This window comes from Rhineura floridana, chromosome 6 (genome assembly GCF_030035675.1).
Source record: "Rhineura floridana isolate rRhiFlo1 chromosome 6, rRhiFlo1.hap2, whole genome shotgun sequence".
NCBI classification, from domain to species: Eukaryota; Metazoa; Chordata; class Lepidosauria; order Squamata; family Rhineuridae; genus Rhineura; species Rhineura floridana.
In genome coordinates, this window is record NC_084485.1 from 7,449,476 (window position 1) to 7,464,369 (window position 14,894).

Sequence of the window (14,894 nt, forward strand, 5' to 3'; positions counted from 1 at the left end):
GGTGATGTACAAAAATAATAAACGCTAACAATAAAAAGGCAGCAGAATAAATATATTTTTAAACAGGATAGGGAGCTCATGACCCTCCAGATGTTTATGGACTCCAACTCCCATCAGGCCCAGCCAGCATGGCCAATAGTCAGGGATGATGGGAGTTGTAGTCATGCAGAAATTGGGAGGGCTGCAGGTTCCCCACCCATATTAGAGTGTGAGAGTGAAATGTGACTCCCATTTGAAACAATAAAAATGTGTGACCCACATCACAGTAATCTGCATCTACAGGTACAGACTGTTCTTCATCATAATGTATGCCATCTAGATTCTTTACAATCAAAGGGAACTTTCTTCTTCAGTGGAATGTGAAGCACACCAGTTTGTTTGCCTTTGTGTTGAGTGCCTAAGAAAATGCTGGCATTTATAGAGTTTATAAAGAAACCCTGGCATTTATGAAGTCTTTGTAGACAAACCAACTTTTTTTCTAGGTTTTTATTCTGAACTTGAGCCAGTCATGTTACAGCCTTACAGTGGATAAGAGGAGTCAAAGAGAGAAAAAAGAACAATTATTCCCACCCCTACCTCTACCTTCAAACCAATTTGAGTTCTTAGTTTTCTGAATGCAGATAGAGCCTGTAAACATTCCATTCAGAAATTAATCTTGCTTTTGATTTCTAGGTCCATTAAAATGCAATACAAAGTTCAGATTTATGAACCAACTACTGTTCTGACATTCAAAAGTAACCTTCATTCATTTTACTTCTTCCCAACAAGAGGGTAGGTAGGGCCCAAATGACTGTGTGTAAAACAGATTTCTCTTCAATAAAAGGCAGCAGATATTTAGGCCCATTCATTTCCCCCATAATCCAGCAAGCCTTTATTTCAACCTCTGTCCCCAAGAAAATCAAGTGGGAGGATCCATGTACCTCTTATGTTGCCAGTGAGCAACAGGATCTGGCTGTAGAGTCTATCATATTTTATCATTATGGTCTCTCTGTATGGTACTTTTACACAGATCTGCCTTAATTGCTACCTCATGTGGATTCAGTTGGGATCTGTGGAAATCATTTTTTTCTCCATAGGTATGAAGGCATTTTGTCATTTTTAAAGCAGTCCATTTGTTAGAGGTTAAACCTGTAACAAATCAAAGTAATAATTAGGGAGCATCCTTTTATGATTTTTACCTGAAAATACAGCACTTTCCTATTGGAAAAAGTGGCTGTGGAAGACAAAGTTATTTTAGCTGCTTCCTCTGAATATTTAAGTTGGGAAACAGTGCTGTCAGAAAATATGCACGCTATGATGCTATGCATGACTATATCAAAGTAGATCCCTGTGACTTCATTTCAGTTCACAAGTAAGATGACATAGTATTGTGGCCTTCAGTTAAAAACAAACACAGCCAAATCTTTTTTTAAAAAGTCAGTGTTTTCTATTAGTGTTAAAGAACACTTTATCCATGTTTTAATCTCAAACCAGGATATTAGAAAATTTTAACAGTTGGATCGTGTGTAGACGCACTGAAATCAATGGTACTTAGGGTAATCGTAATGTAGGTTGCAATCCTAACCCCACTTACCTAGGAATAAGTCCCACTGAATTCAAGAGGACTCCTGAGTTGACAGAATTCCTGTTGAATTCAATAGGACTCACTCCTGGGTAAGTGGGTTTAGGATTGCAGCCTAAGCATGGATCCAACCCTAAGTTGCCAAGCTTCCTTCTGTCCTTCCCACGGTTGCCAACCTTCCTCCTTGCCGTGCCACACAATAGCAACACCAAGGCCTCCTGGAATTGCTCCGAGCCACCCACTCTTGTCCGGTCATTCACTCTCCCGCTGGCACTCCTGCTCTCCTTTCCCCACCCCCACAGATCACCAAACGTCCTCTTCACCTCCCCTACCATGGATCACCAAACTTCCTCCATTCCTCTCCTCCCACAGATCACTAACCTTACTCTTCTCCTCCCTCACCCCAGGTCACCGACCTTCCTCCTCTCCTGCTCGCTCCCATTGCCAGGCTTCCTGGAGCTGCCCCAAACTTGTTCCATCGTCATGCTGTAGTTCGCAGCCCCCCACTCTATGTGACCAAGCAAACAGCAGCATGACAGTTTCAGGGCTTACAAAGATATTGTATAGTTAGATAGATAAATGCTTTGCAGTTTTATACATAGCCAATTTTGTACTTTTATTTATCTCTGGAGGTTCGTATTTTTTATCTTATGAAGTGGACTGAAAAAGAATGAAATAATAAATGTCTTAATCTTTAAGGCGCCACAAGGCTTTGTTTTTGTTTTTTCTGGAAGAAACTAACATAGCAACCCCTCTGGAAATCAAACGGTATTATCTTTATCCAATAACATTATAAACACCAAAACAATAAACTGCTACCCGTTATATACACTAACTACCCATCACAGCATCAGTGTTTAAAGTGCCATAACTAGTACCTGTAAAAAGAACTGATGTGGTGGTGGTGGGGAGATTCTCAGATTTTGTCATTTCTTCACAAAATATTAGGAAAATGTTCCCTTTTAGTCTTCCCTGTTATGGATGCTGTTGGATTCAGAGATTTAGAGAAGTGGATTCAGAGATCTGGCAACTTGATAAGGTAACATTGTTTCATATCATAACAAAGTGGTTTTTTTAAGTGTCCTAAAATTGCAACATCTGAAGCTTTTCAAAATTTCAATTTCAAATTACATATGTTAAGGCCTTGAATTTTGTGCAAAATTTCTATTTTTCACTTTAGTCTTCATCTATTTCTCTTGCAGCAAAGGACATAAGTGTTTGTGTTGCCTTAATAAGCTCAGATTTATTACCTCTAGTAACTTCAACCAGAGATTTGAAGAAAAAATTCTGTTCAGACCCTGCTTTGGCAAGCCAGCCAGTTTGAATCTGAAGCAGACCCTCACTTCAGAAACTCTGAGGAGTTTTAAGTCCTTCATTTGCTTTACCTGGAGAAATGAACAAACACCTGTAACATTTTTACTTTTTACAGACTTAGATGAATTTGGAGGCACAGGAGCTTTTTCTGAGTAAATGAAGCCTACCAAATCTCAGAAAAAGGTGCAGGGATTTCTGTAATAAGGGCATTTGCAAGAGGAGGGTGTTTGGGGTGGGGTTTTTTTGAGGAGACATATAAATTGTTTTATTTCTTCAAAGAATTGGATGAAATGTGCAGGCCTAGTTGCCCCTTTTGAAGGAATGAAGCCTGCCAAATTTTAGAGAGATGGTTACAGGGATTTTTTGTACAAGGGGAGTCTTTAAATGGGGGGATTCACTGTTTTTGTGGGAGCATTTATATGACAATAGCATACACTGTAGAGGTAACCTTGGGAAAAAAATCAGAGGGATGGGTGTAGGGGTTAAGGAATTGTTTGATTATTTATATAGCGATTGCTATTCCACCCATCTAGGGCCAATGGACAATTGACCATGAACAAAAAATAGTCTGAGGTTTTTCTTTTCTTTTGTTTGATTGGCAGCAACTGATAATTCTTTTTTCACAGTCCTTACAAAGTTATTCCGTCATCACGGAACTACACCCTCTCCTCTCACTCCCCACTTCCACATGCCTGCTATTTTTCTTTCATGCATTGCTTGGAGGAAAAAATCCAACCATTTTTAACAGACTGTCTGTATCCTCTGAATCTCAAGGTGGGCCCATATTGGGTAATACATCAGAACTACGGCAGAAACTTTAATATTGCAATTTAACACTGAAAAGCTCACAGCATCTTCTCCCCAGACAAGCTTACTTGTCACCTAGGTTAATGTCATTTAGGAGCTGGGCAAAGGCCTTTTTGTTTTCCCAAGCTTTTAACATCCAATATATATTTCCAGTGATGTTTTGAACTGAAGAATTATATATAAATGCTTTCAATATGTTTTTTTTTTTTTTAAATGCCTCAGATGAAATCTCACAGGATTATTGTGAAAATATACCTGAGAGGAAAGGCAGCATGCAGACTGAACATAAGCGATGCTTTTGAAATCATTAAAAAGTAAACTTGTTCTAACTTAACAACGTAAGGTACTTGTCGAGACCCTGGATCAGGACCTTGAATGGGATGTACCGGAGTGTGGGGAGGGGGATCCGGGATTTCAAGAGTTACAGAGCGGGGATGAGGAGGGAGTTTGAGAGAGAGGCCAGTAAGAGACCTTGAGATTCCAAAGGCCAGAGACGCAACCCAGCCAATTCTCACGCCTCCTTTCGCGCTGCAGAGAGAGGAGGGGGAGGGAGAAAGAGGCACTCTAACCCCACCCCAACATGGTAGTCCGGGAAAGAAGTCAGTGCCCAGCTCCCCCCCTCTCCCTCCTCCCAGCCGGCTCAAAGATGTCAGTACTTCGGGCGAAGAAGGGGGGGAGCCGCTCTCTCCGCGCGCCCGCCGCAAGCAGAGGAGGGCCGAGCAAAGGCGGGAGGAGGGAGGATCGCTCAGGAGAAGCGCTCTGCTTAGAGAACGCCTACCTCCTACTTAAGCAAGGAAGAGGCGGGAAAGCTTTGCTCTGTCAACTTTCTTACAACGCTGCAGGATAAGTAAGTTAGGGATGAGAGTGAGTTAGAGTAGTCGTGTGCATGAAGCATCGTACTTTTAATGTGGAAATTTCCTTAATAAAGAAAGAATTGCTTTCACCCTCGAGTCTCGTTCTTGAACCCCATCCTGGGCCTGACAGTACTCTCACAAATAATTCCCTGATGAAACTGTTAAGAATTGGATTGTATAACAGGTAGTACAGAAATATTGCTCATTGTGTTTCAAAGGTGTCAATATACGAACCTGACAGGCAGTCTCACAACAATCACATCACATGTGTTAGATCCAAACCCAACACGCAAGCTGTCCTGTTACCCCAGCTTACTTATTACACCCCGGGAGAGTGCGGAGCTGAGTAATAAATGAACCCACTATCAGAGATCAAACAACACAAAACAAAGCCTTTGCAAAGGGGACCCAATACTTACAAGCCAAAGCAGGTGAGCATGGGAACCGCGTTTATTGATAGATGGGGGTTTATATAGGCTTACCCCGAAGTTTACAGTATCATGTTCACGTCATAAAACATAAAGAAACAATTGCTAACTGCCATAGCTTTAGGACATATGTGAGAAACAAAAGGGGTACAGGAGAAGAACAAAGTGGAAACATTGCACTGTCAACTTGTCTACATATTTCACATGTCCTTGAGATAAGCACTATGCAGGAACGGACAAAGGCGTATGGGAAGAGGAGGTTCAGTTGCAACCGGGCGCCCTCTAACTCAAACACAGACATGGTATCATTATGTCTTGCATATCAAAAGGGAGGGATACAACTCGAGAGCTATGAGGGACAATAAAGCAGTCTTTAAACACAGACATTTCTGTGTGAAACATTTTGACAGCAATAAGCAAAGCCATAAGCATATATACGATATGAAATGCATAGTAGGGGAGTCTCCAGCGTAATCCGGCTTTTATTATATGAGCCACTGGAACGTCGGTAAGGGTCAGGTCACAAGGAAATAAATCTACGTTTTATACCGAAAGTCAGATAAATGCCACTTTGGTTCTATTTCTCATGAAGCCTAAGCTGGTTTAGGTAAGACCAGTGAATTATAGTTTTATTAACACTGGGGTTTCAATTTAAACACAACACTGGCACTGGGGGTTTCAATTCAAACACAACAATCCCCCCTTTCAGCCCTGAGAGACTAGCTAGTCTCTCAGGTAGCTGTATCACCTTGCTTGGGTTGCCAAATCGGCCTTAAAGCCATTTCCATGTAAGTTGGTTGCGGTTTTCGGAAAATGACAGTGTGAGCTTGTTTATACAGACTGAGGCCAATTGCATCAAATTTGGAATAGCAGATTGAGGCTTTCGGGAAAATGAAGAAATCAGCCTATGCAGGCAGGCGGAAGCAAGCTGGATTAAATTTGGGATGCATTGTATACAGCAACAAACAGCTATTAATAATACTATAACTATTACAACATAAAACACAATCTTGCGTCAGTCTGCTCAACTTCCTTTTCAGTACATCGACCAAGGAACTGTCAAGTATGACTGGGCCTTTTGATACTACTAGAATGGCCCGTTTGCTTGGTTTTGGTCCCTAAAACTAAACTCAGAGACCTATAGAGATTAACTGAATAACATTAGAAATACATTGCAAGTAACAACATCCAGTAATAATAATAATAAAAAAAAAACTTATTACTATAATCACATAAAACAATATCTTCTGCCAGCTAGACCAAAATTCACAGAGCCACCAAGGGCCAGCAGGCATTTGGCGACCCGTTAAGCCTCATAGGAAAAGAACAAGTCAGTGACCTGAGGAAAATGAAATGCAACAAATGCTACCATCTCAACAGTAATATTACCTTACCCACTGTTTTATGTCCCATTCTTCAAAGTCCAATTGCCATTTTCAAGTGGGTATATCACATGTATTGGTCATACAGACCTCACCTCTTACTAAACCGCTTATCACCCAGCCCTCCTCTGCCTCCTTTAAGCTGTAGCAGGAAGCAAAGGAGACTGTACTCCTTAAGTGACAAAGGGAACTCCCACTTATCCATGTGGTGAAGTGTGTGTTCCTTGTTTTGGTTGTCCCTGTCTTCTGTAAAATCCAGGCCAGTGGGGGGGTCTCAATATAAGAAGACCCCCTATGTCTGTATATATTTTCTGATATGTGTGTTTCTAGTCAAGAAAAAAGGAAAACTAATGCTATTTCTAACGAGCAATGGGATTCCCTGTGGATGGGGGTGTATCCGCCAAGGATTAAGATAACATTTATGCGACAGCGTTTAACTCTGCCCTTGTTTTTCTATGCACAAAACCTCTGGAACGCATTACCAGCCGTGGGGGTATGTGTGAGTTGGAGTGGAAGTTATAGCTCTTGGCTTTTGCACCTCCTAGATTCCACTTGAACCAAAACGGGGTTAGCCAAGCCGTACCACTCCCTCCTTTTATGTGAAAGGCAGATGTACACAGATGACCTTTCACATAGGCTCCAATACTGACTTCCAGGGTGTGACTGTGCCATACGAGATGAATACACATTACAAGGGTTAATTAGACAAAGATCAGAATTCAAATCACCACAATGGGGTGCATTATAAGTGTTAAACCTTCTTTGGCATCCTTATCCCAGCCAAACAGGGAATTCCAAATACATCCATGTTACTATATCTGTGAGTGCTTATCTATAATGTAAATGACTGTATGGCAATCATGTGCTATCTAGAGTGTACTTGCTTCTCCATTTGTTTAACTGCTTCTAATTGTTTCTGTACATAGGATGAGAAAGTAGTGTCTGAAGATTAGCTAGGTCATAACCTAATGTGATGGGTTTGAGGTGTTGAAACAAATCTGGATTAACTAATATTCTCTGGATGATCCATACATGGACTTTAAATGGAAAGTCACATCCTACCTTAATACCACAAAGGCATCTATTGAAATGTTAGCATAGGTTGTATATAGTACTTATCAATAACATCATAATCACAAAATATTCTAAGGCTCATACACCCATGTCCAGAATATACAATAGTTGAACTTAATTCATTTCTTAGCATGAAAAAGCCATAAGATACATTAATCATTTTGAGAGAAAAGCAATCTTGATGGAATTCCAAACTATCACCTTCCTAGATTCTTAAGTGTTGACATCCATTCACATTAATTGTTACCTATTCCTAGCCATTGTAATGACAGAGTGAGAAAATAAACAAATGGGTCAAAACTTCACATTGATGAACCTTACATCTGAAGTAGCCAAATTCAGTAAAACCCCTATTACAGAATCACTCAGAAGGATTTGAAAAGTAAAAACATCTAAAGAACAAAACAGCCATAACATATAAATTATGAAGGGAAAACAATAACAACAACACATTCTTAAAGGACAATGCATAAACAGTTACATTCAATATTACAATGGAAATATTACAAAGAAAGCAAGTAAATAAAACAAATAAACACACTGTGGGATGGCTTGCACAAAGTTCATCCTGTTCCTGTTCATGTTCAGTTACAGCTTCCACTGAACATGTGTGTCTTTTGCTGATGTTAGGCAGAGAAACTGAAATAATGAAAGAATCTTCATTTCCCCCCCCCTTTTCCCCCGAGTGACTGTATGAAAAGATTGCAAACTTGCACAAGGTGCCCGTTTCAGGTTGCTGGCCAATATAAGCCCGAAAATAGTTCTGTGGTTAGGTAGAATGAAGCAGGCCTCTATGCTGTTATTGCAGCAATACAGGAAAATAGCATGCCAGTTGCATATCGTGTTATGGTCCTGGAGCACTTCAAAGATCGAGTCCAAAATGTCTCAAAATAAAAAATCTTCTATGATACACACGCAAAAGGAAAATGTTCCTTGGGGAGAAAACACTTCAGTACAGGAAGGAAAATATAAAAATAAAACATCCATGGCCACAGATGAGACTTCTGATTAAAGTGGACAAAACCAAAATATTGTCTTTGCAACAGACAGACAAAACACACAACAGTACAACATATTCTAAACTCCTGAGTTTCCCATCCTCTGGCTATGTAGAGCCTTGCTCATGAAAAGCAGCCACGGAAAGCAGAGAAAAAGGATTTATACCTCTTGCTATGAATACAAAACAAAGAGATGTTAGTGGCACAAATAGATTAAGTTCTGTTCCAAATCAGCAGGGTGTTCCAATGGTGCTCATCCTGTATGCAGAGCAGTTGCTCTAAGTGCCCGTCAAGGAATAAATGCACTAACATGCGTTATAATTGCGAACATCATTTTAAAAGAAAAAAGTTCATTAGTAATAGTGTGATTTATATGCACAAGGTATGACAATGCATTTTCCTGTTGAAAGTCCTGGTCCATCTTCAGTCAAAGAGCAACTGGGGATGAGTTTCTGTTTTGGAAGCAAAGTAATATTGATTCCCAATGTGAATTCTAATATGAGGTAGACAATTACTGTGGCTGGAAGCTCTGCATTTTGGTCCCCTTTTGCTAATGAATTTACCTAGTCACAAGAGGGCATCTCATTAGGTTTAAACAGCAAGGTGGCCTCAGTTTTGCCTATCTAGGAAATGGGCAAATTATACATTTCACAGACAAATTTAAAACAATTACCTGGGATCGAGTACCTCAAGAAGAGGTTTTATTTTCCTTATGGAAGAAAGACCCTTCAGGAAGTTTTGTTGTTGACTTCCAAATATATATATATATTTTACTCAAGTTCAAAAGTTTCAACAGGTATAGGTTCTAATCCACAATCTACCAACAATGATGAATTCTACCCACAAGGCACTACATACAAATTTAGTTGGCACTTACAATTGCCTCCCTTTATATACAGGTAAATGGGTAGAGTAGTTTCAAAAGTAATTTTGTTATTTTTGCCCCTTTGGCCACTGACAGAAAAACTAACTGTGCCAGGCTTTTATCTACAAGCAACAGCCAAAGGTTCAGGTCTAATCTAAACAAAAGGAACTCTAGTATCTTAACAAAGGGGGGGGAAACCAATCTCTTTCCCTTTTCTGTGATTCTGGCTCAACATGCAGTAACAAAACAAACAAACAAACAAAAAAAGAACCACGTCAAAAGAAACGTAACATTTACAAGATAAGAAATAACTGACAAATAATGAAAAGCAAAACTTATTCTAGACAAAAATATCCCCCCCTCTGTGAACATCTGCTATTGGGATTAATGTCAAACGGCAAGGGCTGAAATAAGAAATTATATTTAATAAGTTACAATCACATAACAGACAGCACAATAATTAGGAAAACACAGCCAATCCGTCTTTATATAAAACATAGTAAACCATAGGGATCACGTTAGACTTAAAGCATAAAACTGCTGCAGAGAAAACTATCATCCCACTGTTTAAGCAGACTGGAGAAAACAATTTTAAGAAGCTTGAAAAGGAAGGGAGCTCCAAAGAAATAAAACGTTCCTCAATGGCAAGGACTGAGATAAGGAAGATATAAAACATTACATCAGGAAGGAAGATGCACACAAGTAATCTGTAGCAAGCAAGACAGACAAACACACACACACACACACACACACAAAAACCTTAATAATCTAAATTCATATCAAATAAGGAGGTAGGGAAGAAGGAGTTAACCCAGTACAGGAACAGAAGAGAAAGAAACCCAGACATTCTAAAAGGAATCGCTTAGTTCAAATCCTATACTTTCTATAAAAAAAAAATGCTAAGAACTACTAAGAGAACAGGTGGGCAGCGCAGCTGATCCAAGCAGTTAAAAGAGGAAAAGGTAAAATCAGCATGATTTATGAACAACAGTAATGGAAGGAAAGTTCCCTTGAAAGCAAACCCACAGAAAAACTTTCATACATACACTCAAAAAAAAAGGCTATCCGCATACAACCTCTCACTTGGGTACCCAACTCATACACATTTCTTTTATGCAAATCCTTCCTATTACCATTCTTACGTTCTTACTTCCCGGGAAAACACAAGCCTTACACACCTAGGAGTCTGACCCGTCCCTGGGCGTCCAGGTACGGCTGGTCTCGCACAATCAATGGCGTTTCCTTAGTCAATAACCGTTTCTCTTTTTCTCTTTTCCTCCTTTTCGCAAGCGCGTGACCGTTCCCCCCTGAGGGCCCCTCTCCTGGATCCTTCTCTTCCGTCTCAGCACTTGAATCGGAAGAGACTTGTTTCCGCGCCGGCCGAGGAGCCCCGCCTTCAGGGCTGGAAGGCGGCGCTGGCGCGGAAAGCATAATAGAACGACTTAAAATCATTCTTCTATCTGAGTCATCCTTAGAAAAATAACTTGGAGGGGGGGCCTCACCGGTCAAAGATCTGTCTTTCAGCATTGTAAAAACCCTGCAATCTCTGCACTCCCATCTGCCATAGGAGCCAGAAATGCAATTAATCTGAATGTTTTACCTCAATCCGCTCCCCTACTCCTCTTAAAGGAACGGGTTTAAAGGAGCCGCTCTTTGGCTACCGTTCACCCGGTGCCAATACTGCAGTTACCCGCGGTCTCGCTACCGCACAGAGCTCAATCATCTTTCTCTTTTTCAGGCCTCTCTTACGCACAGGCAAGTCCTCCTCTTGCCACAGCATACACATTATTCCCAAAGGGCTGTCCTTTACCGGCACACTCCCTTTATTTCCCATGACGTCTGATAGCGGGTTTTCCTCAACTGTGCTTTATCCCCAAAATGTCAAAGCCGCCCACTTGTGTTGATAACCGAGGAAATCCTCGTGGCGCCTGTTATCAATTCAAGGGGTGCAATGGCAAAAAGGGGGTCCGCACAAGGGATCCCGGACGAGCCCCCAATTGTTAGATCCAAACCCAACACGCAAGCTGTCCTGTTACCCCAGCTTACTTATTACACCCCGGGAGAGTGCGGAGCTGAGTAATAAATGAACCCACTATCAGAGATCAAACAACACAAAACAAAGCCTTTGCAAAGGGGACCCAATACTTACAAGCCAAAGCAGGTGAGCATGGGAACCGCGTTTATTGATAGATGGGGGTTTATATAGGCTTACCCCGAAGTTTACAGTATCATGTTCACGTCATAAAACATAAAGAAACAATTGCTAACTGCCATAGCTTTAGGACATATGTGAGAAACAAAAGGGGTACAGGAGAAGAACAAAGTGGAAACATTGCACTGTCAACTTGTCTACATATTTCACATGTCCTTGAGATAAGCACTATGCAGGAACGGACAAAGGCGTATGGGAAGAGGAGGTTCAGTTGCAACCGGGCGCCCTCTAACTCAAACACAGACATGGTATCATTATGTCTTGCATATCAAAAGGGAGGGATACAACTCGAGAGCTATGAGGGACAATAAAGCAGTCTTTAAACACAGACATTTCTGTGTGAAACATTTTGACAGCAATAAGCAAAGCCATAAGCATATATACGATATGAAATGCATAGTAGGGGAGTCTCCAGCGTAATCCGGCTTTTATTATATGAGCCACTGGAACGTCGGTAAGGGTCAGGTCACAAGGAAATAAATCTACGTTTTATACCGAAAGTCAGATAAATGCCACTTTGGTTCTATTTCTCATGAAGCCTAAGCTGGTTTAGGTAAGACCAGTGAATTATAGTTTTATTAACACTGGGGTTTCAATTTAAACACAACACTGGCACTGGGGGTTTCAATTCAAACACAACACATGTAACACTAAAAGAAAATGGAATATATGTCCTCGGCTCTTAACTACCTGTATTTATTGTCACAAGATTGTCACTGGAGACCTCTATTGGATAAGCATAAATAACTAGGGTCACAACCTCGGTTTGATAACTGACAATCAACAACACCAATCTAATTTACAGGATTGTTCCAAGGATTACAGTAATGCAAGCGAAGTGCCTTGAATGTCAAAAATGAGACAGCTTTAACAAATAATAATAGAAGAGAGTGAGCACTCAGTGTGTTTGAATGACAGAATGGACTAGGTGACAAAACATGCCCCCCACTAACAGTGCAGTGCCAGGCGTGTTTATTCAGAAACAAATCCCATTTTAACCAATCGGCTTAGGTAAGCATGCATAGGATTGCAGCCTCACATAAAGAAAATCCTACATATTATAGATATTATCTCTGTCTGTACTAATTTAAGAACACGCAGACAAACCTACAAAGCTATTGCACAGCCTATAAGCTTCTAGCCTTCAAGCACAACAGTCCATTTCCCTCAAGTAAAAAAGACCTCTCTTCCAGCCACACCATTTTATAGCAAACGCGGAGCACTGCTGACGTCAGAGGCCTTAGTCTCCGCCCCGTTACTCCTCTCGATCGCTTTCTTCCAATACCAAAAAAAGTCAGGCAGTGAGCTTGGCAGCTTTGAATGAAGCATTGGGGATAGGGTTGCCATATTACCCGGTTAGCCGGGTTTCACCTGGATTCTTTGCATGCCACCCAGCGCCCGGTTAGCCCCTTATGTGGCCTGGATTCTCAGCTGTAATTTAAAAAAAATTAAGTTTCTAGGTGGTCCAGTTCTCAAGATATGCATAAAAACCTCAGAAATCGTTCTTAAAACAGTACTACATAGCACTTCATAGCTTTAACCCCGCCCGTTCAGGACTGCAGCCGATCAGTGAAGCCAGGGTTGTGTTTCAGTTTGATTGACCTGAGGCAGTGTCTAGATTAGAAAACCACATTGCAATGCCTTTGCATACGGACTGATAGGCAGACGTGCCGGCAGGGTAGTTGCTGAGAGGTGCGTGCACACACAGAGCTCCTTCCCTTTGGCGGCAAAGCAGCCTCATTTTTTCTCCAGGCCTGGAAAAAAGTGCAACCATTGCATGAGGGCAGTGGGCAGAGGCTGCTGAATTACACAGAGGAGGAGGGTGAGTCTGCCCTAGGTGGACACTGGGCTGGCTCACTCCTGGCAGTGGTTATTTGTTTAACATTAAGTGTCAGCCAAATACTTTTAAAATCAACCAGTGATATTCCTGGTTTGCTTTTTGTTATTGCTGTTGTTGTTGATGATGATTTTATTACACATTAAAAGTCTCTTCACCTCCCCCCGCCTTTTATTTGTATTTATTTTATATTTCCCCAATATCTTCCCCAGGCTGTTTTTATGTACTTTAGCGTCTGCACTCAGATGTGCATTTGGGTGTATGGTTCATTTATGCCATGGCTCCTCATTCAGAAAATGATATGAATAAGAGCAGAGGATGGCTAACCTGTGGCTACAACCCTCAGAATCCCTGACCATGCTGGCTTTGATGAAAGTTGTAGGCCAGCAACATCTGGACAGCCACAGGTTAGCCACCAATGATTAGGGTAAATATGTATGCCTGCCATGTGCAGTGCCTTCCTTTGTATTGCAGTTCTTTAAGTTTGCATATGCCAGATGTATATGGTAAATGACATGTACTTAATTATTTCTTTAAACATTTACTCTTTCCTTTTTATCCCTACTTTATGCCATTTAGGTCTTGTCCTTGCACTTTGTAAACTGCAGCGTTAACTGACTAAGGCTGCAAATCCAATGCATACTTACCATTGAACCTAGTGGAGCTTACTTCTGAGTAGACATGACTTACATGGCTCTATAAGCCGTCAGGTATCATCACGTAGCAGTCTGACAGTGAAGAAATAAATACCAGCTACCACATCCACCTCAGCAAGTGTTAGACATGGTTTTTATTAGTCCACTCTGACACCACACACAATTCTGGTTTTGAAAAAAAGGGATCTAGCTATAAAAATACAATGTATGTAAATCTTTTAATTCAGGTAGGAGCTTAATGTACTGGTATACAAACAGATAGTTGTGAAGCACTGGCAGGGAGAGTAGCTGAAAACACGGAGGATAAAGGGGCTATTACAACATCCATGTCATCTCCAGTTAAAGGATTTGAGGTAGCAGAAGAAGTGGCACCTTGTGGAGTTATCAATATTAATTCAATCTCTTACCTGTTCTTCATCACAAGGTCCCAAGGCAGGTGATAGCCATTTAAAAATACAGTATTAAGATCAGTTTAAAACAAATTAGTTGCAAGAATAGGGTGGGTCCATACATATGCTGTCAAAAGGCCAGGGTAAAGAGGTGTGGCAGTTGCTGATTAAAGTTGGGTTAGATGGTCCAATGGTCTGACACCTCCTTGATTCCCTTTATATAATAAATCTTTTCGGGAAGAAGCATAGCATCCACACATTTAATGGGTGGTATCTAATAACTCATTACTAGTCCATTAATTTAAGTAGGTTTACCCCCGTGGCTACAACCCAACAACTTTGCATCTCTACTCCATTCCTCAAAACATTAGAATGGAATTCACTATACATACACATTAAAAACCAGAAGGGAGACCTCTTCTAACTGAGATAAGTTATCTTTATTTGTGCACTTCTCATTTAAATTAATTGCTAAAAACTGGTGAAAGGCACTTCAAAGATGATATTTTAAAATAGT

At 40.8% G+C, this 14,894-nt stretch overlaps 1 long non-coding RNA gene across 1 annotated transcript; it reads right to left on the bottom strand.

Moving 5' to 3' along the window:
* Positions 1-506: 506 nt before the first annotated feature.
* LOC133387009 (uncharacterized) lies at positions 507-12,661 on the bottom strand. The gene is made up of 3 exons (XR_009763343.1): positions 12,607-12,661; positions 2,440-2,545; positions 507-1,128 (listed from the first exon to the last, which is right to left on the bottom strand). It is a non-coding gene; the product is annotated as an uncharacterized LOC133387009 (long non-coding RNA).
* Between the last annotated feature and the right edge of the window lie 2,233 nt (positions 12,662-14,894).